At 40.7% G+C, this 13,749-nt stretch overlaps 1 long non-coding RNA gene across 1 annotated transcript; it reads right to left on the bottom strand.

The window, feature by feature from the left end:
- Window positions 1-5,199: 5,199 nt before the first annotated feature.
- Window positions 5,200-6,921, bottom strand: LOC123429821. The gene is made up of 2 exons (XR_006622753.1): window positions 6,821-6,921; window positions 5,200-5,457 (listed from the first exon to the last, which is right to left on the bottom strand). It is a non-coding gene; the product is annotated as an uncharacterized LOC123429821 (long non-coding RNA).
- Window positions 6,922-13,749: the final 6,828 nt, after the last annotated feature.

The raw sequence follows: 13,749 nt of genomic DNA, 5'->3' as shown, positions 1-13,749 counted from the left end.
GTCCTTGCTACGTTACTTTGCTGCTACTGCTGTCACTGCTGCTACTGTTACTCTGTTGCTACTGCTGTCACTTTGCTGCTACTGGTTACTGTTGCTACTGTTGCTATCATACTACCTTGCTACTGATACTTTGCTGCAGATACTAAATCTTTCAGGTGTGGTTGAATTGACAACTCAACTGCTAATACTTCAGAATATTCTTTGGCTTCCCCTTGAGTCGAATCAATAAATTTGGGTTGAATACTCTACCCTCGAAAACTGTTGTGATCCCCTATACTTGTGAGTTATCACCATTTTCTGGCGCCGTTGCTGGGGAGTCATAGCTCTATTCTCTGAGTCACTTGGGATTTACGTCTGCTGATCACTATGAGGAATCCAAAAGATCCAAGAACTAAATTCTTGCCCTCAACTACGAGGACAGGTAAGGAACTGCCATCTAGCTCTGCACTTGATTCACCTTCATTTATGAGTAAGTTTGCGACACCACCTCCTGCTAGAAATCTTGATATGTCGTGTGTGCTTGATGATGCTATGCTTGATACTGCTTTGCCTGATGATGTTATGCTTGATACTGCTTTGCCACTAGGTGCATTCCTTGATGCACAAATTGCTAGAGTTGCTGCTAGGTGTGATTATACTTCTAAAACTGCTGATACTATTGAAGTAGAACCTGCTATTTTGCCTGCTAGAACTAGCTCTCCTAGATATGAATTGCCTGATATGCCTGAGTGTTATATTATGGAGGGAGAGATAGCTGAGGATTTTCTTGCGTGTAAGGATAGCTATAATGTTGAGAATTTACTGCGCGAGTGGAAAGAAAAATCTCTGAACACTAGGATGAAATACGACCCGAAGTTTGCTACTTCGCCTATCTTTGTGACCGATGAGGATTATGAATTCTGTGTCGACCCTGAGTTAATCACTCTGGTCGAATCTGATCCTTTTCACGGTTATGAGTCTGAAATGGTTGTAGCCCATCTTACCAAACTGCATGATATAGCCACCCTATTCACTAGTGAGGAAAAGATCCACCACTACTATATCCTCAAGTTGTTTCCTTTCTCGCTAAAGGATGATGCTAAGACCTGGTTCACTTCTCTTGCTCCTGGTTGTGTGCGTAGCCCCCAGGATATGGTCTACTACTTCTCTGAAAAACATTTCCTTGCCCATAAGAAGCAAGCTGCCTTGCAGGAAATATACAACTTTTCACAAGTTGAAGAAGAGAGTCTCCCACAAGCTTGGGGAATGCTCGTCCAACTACTGAATGTTTTGCCTGATCACCCTCTCGAGAAGAATGAAATACTTGATATCTTCTACAATGGACTTACCGATGCTTCTAGAGACCACCTAGATTGATCTGTCGGTTGTGTTTTTAGGGAACAGACTGTAGAACAAGCAGAGATTCTATTAAAAAAATCTTGTGCAATGAGAATGCTTGGACTATTCCCGAACTACCTCCGAAGCCAACTCCTAAGAAAAGAGGTATCCTATTCCTCAGTCATGAAGATATGCAAGAAGCTAAGAAATCTATGAAAGAGAAAGGCATTAAATATGAAGATGTCAAAAATCTACCACCTATCGAAGAGATCCATGGTCTTGATAACCCGATACATGTAGTACAGGTAAATTCACTTCGTAGATTCAATGAGAGTGATATTCCTTTTGATAAGCCTGCTAGATTATGCCTGGATGAATTTGATAACTTTGTTGCCAAACAACAGAGTTTCAATGATTATGTTAGCGGACAATTGGAACAGAATGCTCGTATGCTTAGTCATTTAAGTGCTTGTGTGGACAGAAACGTCAATGATCTTAAGCTCTTGAGTAAACATGCCTCTATGGTTACCACTCAGGTAGAACAAGTACTTAAGGCTCATAATGACTTGCTCAATGAGTTGAATGACAATTCTATCAGAGTCGCCACTACAGGCGGTAGAATGACCCAGGAACCTTTGTATCCTGAGGGCCATCCTAAGAGAATTGAACAAGATTCTCAAGGAATTAGCTCTGACGCACCTAGTTATCCTAGGAAGAAGAAGAAAGATGATAGGGATTTGCACGCTAGCAACCCTATTGCTGCTACACCTGAGAGTCCAAACGATGTCTCTGTCTGTGATGCCGAAACACAATCTGGTGATGAACATGAGCCTAATGATAATATCAGTAGTGATGTTCATGTTGATGCTCAATCTAGCAATGATAAGGATGTGGAGATTGAACCTGTTGATCTTGATAACCCATAGCTGAAGAATAAACGATACGATAAGAATGACTTTGCTGCTAGGAAGCATGGTAAAGAACGGGAACCATGGGTTCAGAAACCCATGCCCTTTCCTCCCAAACCATCCAAGAAAAAGGATGATGAGGATTTTGAGCGATTTGTTGAAATGATCAGACCTGTCTTTCTCCAAATGTGTTGAAAGATATGCTCAAAATGTCCCTGTATGCTAAGTACATGAAGGATATTGTGACTAATAAGAGGAGGATACCTAAGGTTGAGATTTCCACCATGCTCGCTAATTATACCTTCAAGGGTGGAACTCCTACGAAACTAGGTGATCCCGGTGTGCCCACTATACCTTGCTCCATTAAAGGCAACTACGTTAGAACTGCGTTATGCGATCTTGGAGCCGGTGTTAGTGTTATGCCTCTCTCTCTTTATTGTAGACTTTAGCAGGATAAGTTGACACCCACTGAAACCTCTCTGCAAATGGCCGACAAATCAACTGCTTTCCCTATTGGCATTTGCGAGGATGTGCCAGTTGTGGTTGCAAATGTCACTATCTTAACAAACTTTGTTATTCTGGATATCCCCGAGGATGATGCCATGGTGGTCATCCTTGGAAGACCCTTTTTAAACACCGCAGGGGCTGTTATAGATTGCAACAAAGGCAATGTCACTTTCCATGTCAACGGTAATGAGCATACGGTGCACTTTCCGAAGAAACAATATCGAGTACATTGCATCAATGCTATCGAAAAAACTTCATCGATTCTTATTGGGAGCTTTGAATGCCCTATACCTACTGTCAAGATGAAGTACGATTTTCTTGTTGGGGAGATTCACATCCCCATTGAGGTAACCTAGTGACTATTCGAAATTCTCCGTCTTCTTTTGCGATTCGAAAAAGTTTGTCAAGGAGACTTGATCAACCTCATTGACGGATTTCTTTCGATGACCAAGGGATGGATGAATCGAGGAGTCACAAACCTCTGTTCCAATCTTTCACCTTTGTTTGCTTAGAAGAAAAATGATAGATTTAGTTTAGTTTTCCCTGTTTTCCGCTTTTAGAGTCCCGTAGAAAAGTACCCCGAAAATAAAAGTTCTTCGAACGTCCTGAAAATCAAGTATGATTTTTTCTGGAATTTTTGCAAAATACTGAGACGAAGAGCTAGTCTGGGGGCTGCACCAGTGAGCCACAAGCCCTGGAGGCGCGGGCACCCCCTGGTCGCGCCTACCTGGCTTGTGGGGCCGACGTGCACCCCCTCCACTCATTCTAGCTCACATCTGCTTCTCCTACCACCAGAACAAATCGTTTCGCAGCCCAAACCTGTGTTCTTGCTCTTCTTGCTGGGATTTTTGATCTCCTTGCTCAAAGCACCATTCTCCGAACTGTTTTGGGGAAATTACTCCTTGGTAAGTGACTCCTCCATTGGTCCAATTAGTTTTTGCTCTAGTGCCTTATACTTCGCGTATTTTTGCTGCCTTGGTGACCCTGTTCTTGAGCTTTGCAAGCTAATTTTAGCTGGTCCCAAGTAGTTTTGATGCGTAATATGGCTTCTAGGCACTTGTCGGAGTAGTTGCTACGAGTTTGGTTAAGCCTTGTTCACTTTTCCTTTGGGTCACTGAAAATTTCAGAAACGGAAGATGTTCACGCGAAACTATCATGGTGGTTCCTCAAGCAAGAGAGGTCCCCGTCTTGCGATTCGGGAGCCCGCTCTTTACCAATCGAGGAACGCACAGGTATAACCATGTGAATGGCCTTCTGATGAATTCATGATTGAGGCAGGTTTCAAAGACGAGTTTGATACACTTGTTCACAACGTCGGACTCGAAGAATTCATCTTCGATAAATGTGAACAGTATGTTGCTCTCACTGCCTCTTTTGTTCGTAGATTCAAATTTTCAGTTGGTCGTGATACATGTGTACTCTTTGATCTCTATGACAAATCGTATACCATGGATTTAGAGGATTTCAATAGAATTTGCAAGATACCTATTTGGGGTAGTCTTAATGATCCTCCTAAATCTTCGGTTAGAGATTTTTTCTCTGGTATAACTGTCGGAGAAACTAGAGATATTAAGCACGCTACCATGGGGAGCATTCATTTTCCTACCTTGCATTATTTTGCCCTCTTCATAGGCAGATGCATTAATGTCAAGATTCACTACAAGGATTTCGGTCTATTGCGACGAACTCGTTCGTCGCAATACATGACGATTTGTGGCGATAAGTACCTATTGCCACAAAACGACATTCGTTGGTAGCCGTCGCGACTGGACGCATGGTAATAGGTTATCGCCACAAAAAATCAATCGTGGCAATAAAGTGATCTATTGCAACATCCATTGCGAGAAGTTGCCACATGTTCCCCCGTCGCAATACTCACATGATGCCACAGTTTGATTTGTGGAGATAGCTTTAATGCAACATGCCACAAATCGTCGCGCCTGATAGTTCGTGGCGATAGACATTTGTGGCAAGAACCTATAACAACAACGATCATTTCGTGGCGCATACTCTTTCGTGGAAATAGTAAATTGTGGCAACAATCTATGCAACAATCCTTATTTTCGTGGCATTAAGAATTTTGCCGTGAACCACTACACTTGTGGCATTAACGTATCCCAACAAATATTCCATTCGTCGTAACAGGAAATTGCAACAAAATCATGTTGGTGGTGATAAAAAGGTATCGCAGCGGATGAAATGTTTGCAGCGAGAAACTATTGCGACAATTTACACATTTCGTGGTGATACTGTATTTCAACAAAACTTAGCTTGGTGGCACCAAATAGTTATCGCAACGTCAACATGTCTGTACCGAGAAGCTACCGCGACAATGTAAACTTTTCGTGGTGATACTCTATTTCAACAAAACTTGCTTTTCTCGCGCCACACAGTTATTGCATCATGGGGAAAAATTGTGGTGCCAAAGCTATTGTTGCAATATAAAGTGCTCTATTGCAACACTATATTTTTCGTTGTGCAAACATGTGGCAACCAAAAACGGGTCGTGGTAATAGCCTATTCCAACCATAAAAAAATATGGCATTCAATTACACTATTCAAAACCGTACATATAATAGATTCATAATACTCATAATACTCATAGCAAACCATCAAATGAAACTGGCCCAGCCATAGACTAAATTGTGCGTGGTCTCGAGTCTAGTGCAGGTAGTTTTTTGGATCCTCCGTCATCTCGAGTCCAGTCCAGCTAGTTATTTGAACCCTGCAATCAGGAAATAAAAAAAATCCAGTTAATGAGCCTAGTATAACATACCTCAAAAATCATATCGATGGTACTGCAATAATGCAAAATCTCCTATTTACTAATTGGATGCACCATACAACTCTCCACAATAATCCATATCACTAAAATTAATTACACCATTGATCTATATAATTGATAAATCTTAACCCCACAATTTATGTTACTCTCATGGTGGAAAAAGACTCAAAATACACATGACAAGGCTCAAACCTGAACTAAACTACATCCGTTTGATGGAGTAGGAGATGGGGACACTATGAGTCCACTTGGTTAATCTTAATAACGTTGTATCAATCAAACCACTCAATCGTTCTAGAAGTCTACTTTTTCAACGACAAGAGACCTGTAGCATGACTCCATGTACTAATAGTTGTACCTACCTCTTTTGTCAAACAAACAAATTGTACGTACACCTCTCCCTAAAAAACCCCCGTGTAGCACTCCTTCATCTGATTCCTCTCCCTTCTTACTTGTTGAATCCTAATCTCTTCCGACGAGGTTAGGACAAATATATGAATTTTAATAAGCATATTTTGATCCTGAAATTCCTATTTTCACATGCTTTTTTAGTGGACCATGATTAAAATTCCGACGTCTTCTTTCTGCCCTGACTATCTTTTTAATTCTTGATTAAGGTGTTGACTTGAAGTAACCATTAATTTCTATGAAGATTGGGAATCCTATTTCTTCATGCATCATCGAGGTAAGACGATGAGCAGAATCTCCATGAATTGATATAATTCCTTGCACAGTGAAGTAATGTTTAGATATTGCAAGATCTTATTTGCAATTATATGTGAACCGTGGAGACAGATGTATTGATTAATCAATCTGGCAAAATACAATTAGTAGTTACCTATATATATATATATCACACTGTATATTTACTTGCGTGTACCAAATAGCAGGGCATGAGTGGTTATATTTTCTACTGGTGGGAGACTAAGAATATTTACTCCAGAACTTAGGAGACCATCCTACACATGTAAATGCACCAGATAGTCAAACTGCAGAAAAAAAAGGTTGATGCTACAGCTGCGTCCTAGTTTCCATGTGGCCAGTAGCCAAGGTGCTCGGGTTAACGCGTTCCTGAGAGTGGTCCCCTAGAGTGTATGGCTTCCACTATTGATTTAAGTTGTGACTCGGTGTATAATTTTAGTTAAGTTCATGTCCTACCTAGCACATATTCGGTTTTTGTTCAAGTTGTGACTTGATGCAACAACAACACATGGTAAAAAAGAAGAAGAAGCTAGATAATTATGAAGGTCGATGACGTATCAAATGCAGTTGAAAATGAAGAGAAAGCAAAGTTGTGCCTTACAATTGCTTTAAACATTCGAGAATTTCTTGTTGAAGCATGTATGAGCGCATTTGAAGAAATAACAGTTGGCCTTGCACCTGCAGCCTTTTTAGGACTAGGTCTCTGTAAAAGAGTATTTTGGAAGTTTGGATTACTATTTTCTTTGTCAATCCTGTTCGTAAACACCTGTAAATAGAAGTGCACTTTTAACAATGCAAGTAACCAACATAAATCTTAAGAGGTTTGAAGCATATGCATGTAATCACCTGTTGGGTTCCCATTTGTTTGCTGAATTCTGCAAACTTTGCCATCATGTTTTTTTCAAATTTCAATCTTGATGTTTGCTCCGCTTCCAACAATCTTTCCCTTTCAGCACGCTCTTCTTTTAACTTCTCCTCAAGTTGTTCTCTCTCAGCGCGCTCCAAGTTAATAATCTCTTGTGTGTTTGCACGCTCAGCTTGTAGTTGATCTTGTAAATCATTGACCTGGTGGCTGAGCTCAGAGTTTCGCTGCTGGAAGGCTGCTGTAGCACGAGCTTGCTCTTCAATCTGTATACGAATCCTTTCAGAACCAGTTGACGGTTTGGCCATATATCCGTACCCACGAGGCTGCGATGACTTGCATTGCAGAGTGCCTTTGTATGTGGTCTGGAAAATATTGTGTCTTTGCTCATCTGAAAGTGGACCTTGAGTTTCAGTCTCTTTGTTTTTAACCTCTTCACATGCTTTGTCCTGAAAATGGAAAGAACAGTTATAAATATGGCATTATTTTAAAATTGTAAAAGATGAAACAAGAATAACACGATCCAACGCATGAATAACCCTAGTTGATGATGAAGCATGTCGAATGCACATCATTGAATAACTATAGAATATCAAAAGTCAGTGTACTCACATAAACATCTTGTGACTCTGTGTTAGACCATGTTCCATTCTTCGTGTGGGTGAGTTCCCACAGAGTAATACAATCTGGCTCTTCTCTAGTTTCCGGGTTTCTTTGCAAGTGATATAACAATGAGAATATTGAAACATGAAACCATGTTTAGCAACGAGGCATAAATAATTAGTTAGACTCATACCTTCTCAAAACTTACGTGTGAGTAAGATTTTGATCCAATTCTCTGTTTTGTCTTCTGTTTGTTACGGTTATCGGTGTTCTTTTGGCTGCGTTCCTATCAATTCATGAAACCAAATATAACGAGTCAAACAAGCCATTTCATCTTAACACATAGTAGACAAATTGTGTTCTGAGAGATAACCTGGAATTTTAAATCAGTGCCAAAGTACTCAATCATCCATTCCCATTCTTGTGGTTGTAAATCTTCCAGTAGATTAGCCAATCTAGCTGCATCTATTTTGTATGCCTTGTAAGTGGAGCTTAGAGTTGATCGCCAACCTCTGTACCGCTCTTTCGCAATTGTGAGTACCTTTTCTTCTGTGTCAGGTGTATCTTCCAGATCCCATCTATCCAGTAAAGCATACAACAAATGGACATACATAAGCACTACATTATAGATAGTAAAGTAAGATAACACATGTGAAAAAGATTGTACGCACTATCATATCTACAACAATGAGTCGATGTATGGTAGGGTGAATGTACGACCACCTCCTTACTCCAATGAGTGGTAACTTTCTTTTCATTATGACTACCACGTCATCCTTGAATGAACGATAGTTCATTCCTACTATACCACCCAATTTTTCAGAGAATGCAATATTTAGCTTTGCAGATCCATAGGCAAAACGCTTCTTAGATGCTTTAAAACCTTTTAGAACACCTCGCCCTTTCTTCTTCTGTCCACCAGCTTCTACATCCCACATCATACAAGAACTATTGTATTACTGGGTAGTAGATTGTATGTCAGCTCGAGATGATCTTTCCACCAGCATTCTTTGATATTATGATGCATCTCCCAATTCATCTTGCTGAAGAGGCCCGGTTGGGAGGGCCTGTCTTGTATAGATGGATGTATCCAATTGAGCGATACTTGCGTACGCTCAAAGGATATGTGCGTAACAAGGCTCAACCAGAAGGTTCTATTGCAGAGGGGTACATACTTGAAGAGTGCATGACTTTTTGCAGTCGATTCCTTGATGGAATGCCTACCAAGCTAAGTGAGTCCGAACGTCATGAAGATGGAGGTACAAATCAACAACCAACGGGGATTAGCATAATGAGTACAGTTGATTACTCCAAGAAAGGTTTTGTTTGTGAATCATTCTCTTTGGCTGAGATTAATAGAATGAGGCATTTCATAATAACAAGCTGTGAGGAAACTGCGCAATGGATGGAGTAAGCATACTTGTGTATTTATTTCACATCGTGATATGCATTAATAATTTTCTTTTGAACTAAAAATCATTTCTCTTTGAAGTGAACATCTCGAGGAGCTCACAAGTAACAATTCTCCTAATCCTCAGAAACAGCACAAGGAAGAGTTTGTTGGATGGTTTGAGAGACGGGTAAGTATCTTTCGTATTTTCACTAGTGTTCCTCATGATAATGTATCAACGCTGTACATTACACTCACACATATTCTATTCGATGAAACAGATCACAGAACTCCACAATGATGGCAAGGTCAGCAGTCTTATTTATGCACTAGCTAAAGGACCTGATCACCTAGCTCGTGTATACAACCGTACAATTTTGAATGGATATTTTTTTCGGAATTCCTATATAGAGAAGGATTTGAGTACCCAAAATAGTGGCATCATAGTTAAGGGCGATGCAACCACGCGCAATATTGATTATTACGGGGTGATCAAGAAAATCATATTTCTTGACTTTCCCCCCGACAAGGAGGTTGTTCTATTCCAGTGTGATTGGTTTGATGTGCCTCCTTCCAATAGAACTGAGAGTAAGGGGTATAAGAAGGACACAAAATATGGAATTATTGAACTCGACACTACTCTACACAGATTCAAGGGGGCCCTTACATTCTAGACCTCCAAGCTCAACAGGTTTTCTATGTGAGAGATGTGAAGAACCGTGATTGGGCAACTGTTATTAAAATGAATCCATGCAATTTGTTTGCTCCTTCTGTTTTAAATGGTGTGGGCCTTGATGAAGCTGTTGAAGACGATGAAGGTGGTGAGGCAGATGTAATGGATGTCATAGATGCAGAAATTACAGTGCCCAAGATTACACTACCTGAAGAGATCACTAGTTGGAGTAGAAATGATGACGAAGGATCAAGCGTTGATGTTTCAGTCATAACAAATATAAAACCTATTGAGTTTGAAGATGTTCAATTCGAATCTGATGATGATACGGATGATGATGAGGCTTATGTAAATGATGGCCACATTGCTCCTTTGGGAGAAGAAGAATTGGATGATGACGAGGGGTTCTTTGTGTAGACTTAAATCTCTTGGTAAGGTGCTTTTCACATGTTTAAGCCATGAATATGAATTCCTGAACTTTTTTTATGGTTACCTACGAGTGGTACTCAAGGGAACTATGCTAGTGTACCAAACATAAGTTTAGCCAGTCAGCTTCTATATGGTAATTATCTCTTTCAGATGATATACTGTAAGAAGAAACCTAGTGGGAAATCAAGAACCAATAACCTTTGACTAAATCTCAATTGATAGAACTAATGAAAAGGTACCAATTTTCTGCAATAGGTTGGCCCCAACTAATCTCTAGGTAGTATACTTCTGCTAATGTTGTTGATGGCATATCTCAAAGTATTCAGGTCATAGTTTGATAATTTTCAGTTTAATCACTCTCATTTTACATCATCAAATCATACCAGTTATTCACTTATTCTTATTGAGCCGATATGTTGTTTCAGGCTCAAACTACATGCTCACTGGGCTGCATATGCCATCAGCCACCAAACTGGAAAACTGACGAACTCTTGTTGAGTCACCTCGAAATAATTCAAATCAGGGCCTGGAGTGGAACTGAAAATGAAGTTGCTTTGTGGAATGGTTGCTTAATTGGGCAACAGTGCTAAAAGTAGTGATGATAACTTTCCATCTGTCAGTTACTGAAAGCAACGCCGAGGATCTTTGCCACACTTTACTAAGCATCTCTAGGCCGGAAATATGCATGAAATTTTACATGTACCGTGACTTGTATGGGGAGGTCCCGTATGTTCCTGAAGGCTAAGACACTTGCTCGTGTCTTGCACTATAGTTGCTAATACTCTTTTGGTATCAACAACACTCTGTGGTCCAAGATGTTAAAATGTCATCAACGCATTTTGCAAGATGTTAGAACTTGCTTCATGTTTCATCTGTTGTACCAATCACAATTTATGATTCATTCATATCAGAGTGCATATACTTTCAATAGCCACTTCTTAACTGCATCACCCTCGGGGAAGTCAGAGCACTTCAATATAGCATTTTTATGTGTCTTTAACCTTTTCAAACAGATCTTACAACCCATGTACTACGAGTCATTGGTAGAGACTACTCGGATAATCTTAATTTTCAGTTTGTAGATCTTTTCTGCAAAGGAGATAAAGAAACTTGTTCAGCTCTAATGTATGAATATTTGAGAACATGACAGTGTGTTGACAGTAAACAAATATCAGACAAGAATTTTGGGACGGAGGGAGTAGTATATATATATGTGTGTGTGTGTGTGTATGTATAAATATATAGCGACTGTTGTTATATACTCCTGGGTGTACATACTCCCATCCTTAGTGGAGGCGTGGAAGACTCTGTTGTAACAAACTAACTGTATTAAAATTAAGAAAGAAGGTTAATCTCGAGTGCATGCAAAACAACACACATAAAAATAGGAACGTTGACGCGATGTTAATATCCCAGTGGTCTGAAACTGCTTGTGCACCCTAGAGGGCGTGAGTACGAATCCTTGCACCACTTTGTTTTTTATTTCTATCCCACAAGTCCTTGTTTTTGTGAGAAAACACCCTAGTTCCAAAATAAAATATGCATTCCTATCAGAAAAATAAAATTGGTATTTTTAGCAGAAAATGTGTTATATCCATTTGTAAGCTTTGTTCATTGTTTTGGTTAACTAAAATTTATGCAATTAATAAATACTTTAATTCCTCCTTAAAACTTGCAAAAATATTCACTTAAAATATATAAATCCGAATATTAATTATATGTCGATAATTAAGACGAAAATGCAGAGATGTCCTATTGCTCCTTTTTTGCATCACTAGGGGATTGTTGCAACATGTTGTAGATATTACCATGATTGCTCAATTTGTCGCAGTATATAATAGTTATTGCAACACAATGAAGGTGAGGCAAAACGTCGTCCTATTACAACGAATACATGTTTTGTCGCAATACAAAGCCATTTGTTTGCAACAATGTCTATGTCTAGTGCCTCACTTCGAAATTGTTGCAATATGCGCCATCATATTACCACAAAGATTTACTTTGTTGTATTACCTAAGTCTCTATCGCAACAAAATGACTAATTCCCGCAACGAAGCTTATTTGTTGCAATATCACTGCCATATTACAACGGTGATCCAGTTTGTGGCAATACACGATTTCTATTGCAACAAAACAGAGTACTTAGAGCGACAAAACTGAAAAGTGGCAATATGTAGGGCATATTACCACGAACTGAAAGTTTGTGTTAATATAGCGTTTTATTGCCACGAAATATTGTTGTAGAAATAAATTTTGTTGCAATAGACCGAAATCCTTGTAGTGATTGAGCATTGTCACCTCTGCGCACCCGACCTTAGTATTCTTAAGAGCGCAGTAACAAGTGATAGAAGTTTCAACATGGGAGCTATAATAGCAAGGAGGCTGAATAATAATGCTAATGAAGGGGATTTCTTTGGTGGGATCTATGCCACTCGCATAGCAAATTTTCTTGGAGTATGTCGTGGGTATAAGTCTGACAGTAGAAGTATGGGGTACGAAAGTATATGGGCAGAGCCTTAGCTACGGCGAGGATGTATGAGTTCAGGCCCCTCTACGGTGGAGGTGAAAGCCCTACGTCTCAGTGCTCTTGGGAGCTTTGTGTCGAGTAGATTATGGGATTACAGCAAGTGCCAACCCCCGTACCAGTGGTGAATGGCGGCTTATATAGAGTGCGCCGCCCTTCATAATGGCCCGGTGGACAGGGGCGGAATAGTGGAGAGTAAATGCTTATGTTACAGGTAACGTAAGCTTTAAATGCTAATAATGGTGTATGAAAACGTATGACCGTTACCCTCCTGGGAGGTTACGATGTACAGAGTGGATTCCAGTCGGTACGTTAGATATGCTCCAAGTGGATCATCGCCGACTGGATGATGGGGGCGTCCTTAGTTCAGTCGGAACTGTCTAAGGGCCTTGTCTTCTATGAAGGGTAGCCCTTGGGTAGGACCTATAGGGCAGACCTATGACGCTTCCCTGGGACTATAACCCCATCATTAGTCCCTGAATGGATCGGGGTTGGAACGATGAAGTGATGTCTGGAGTTTGGAACGACTCGTATTGACGTGACTTTAGCGTTGTTTGCCTCGATCCATTTTATCTTTTCAGCTAGTGATCCGAGTGAATGTGCCAGTGAAACGAACCGTCAGGGACCGAGTGCTTTCGCGGAATCTTTTGACGTGACTGGTCAAACTGACAGCGCCGGATTTTCCGGGATCCTCAAATTTCGGTTGCCGCGTGCTCAGCGGGGATGACGACATCGCCATCGAGTAGGTTTTGCCTCCTCGATTACCGCGCCGTTAGCTTCTCCACTAACCTTGCAGCGGCTGGTTGGGGGATAAGATCCTGGGCCCACCTGTAAGTGACCCAGTCGGAAGCCTATTAAAGCCTCCCCGGCGGGATTTCCTGTTGCGTTGCTCATCCTCCTCCCATTAATCTCGCTTCTCCCGCAGCTCTCTGCACACCCCAAGCCACCTCCTGCCTCTCCTCCTCTACGGATCCATCGTCCTCGCCATGACGAAGGGGCATACCAGCAAGCTCGAGGCGCAGAAGAAGAAGAGGAAGAAGGGGGCGGCC

The sequence above is a fragment of the Hordeum vulgare genome, chromosome 2H, assembly GCF_904849725.1.
Source record: "Hordeum vulgare subsp. vulgare chromosome 2H, MorexV3_pseudomolecules_assembly, whole genome shotgun sequence".
Classification (NCBI taxonomy): Eukaryota; Viridiplantae; Streptophyta; class Magnoliopsida; order Poales; family Poaceae; genus Hordeum; species Hordeum vulgare.
This window is presented reverse-complemented; position numbering and strand designations above follow the sequence as displayed.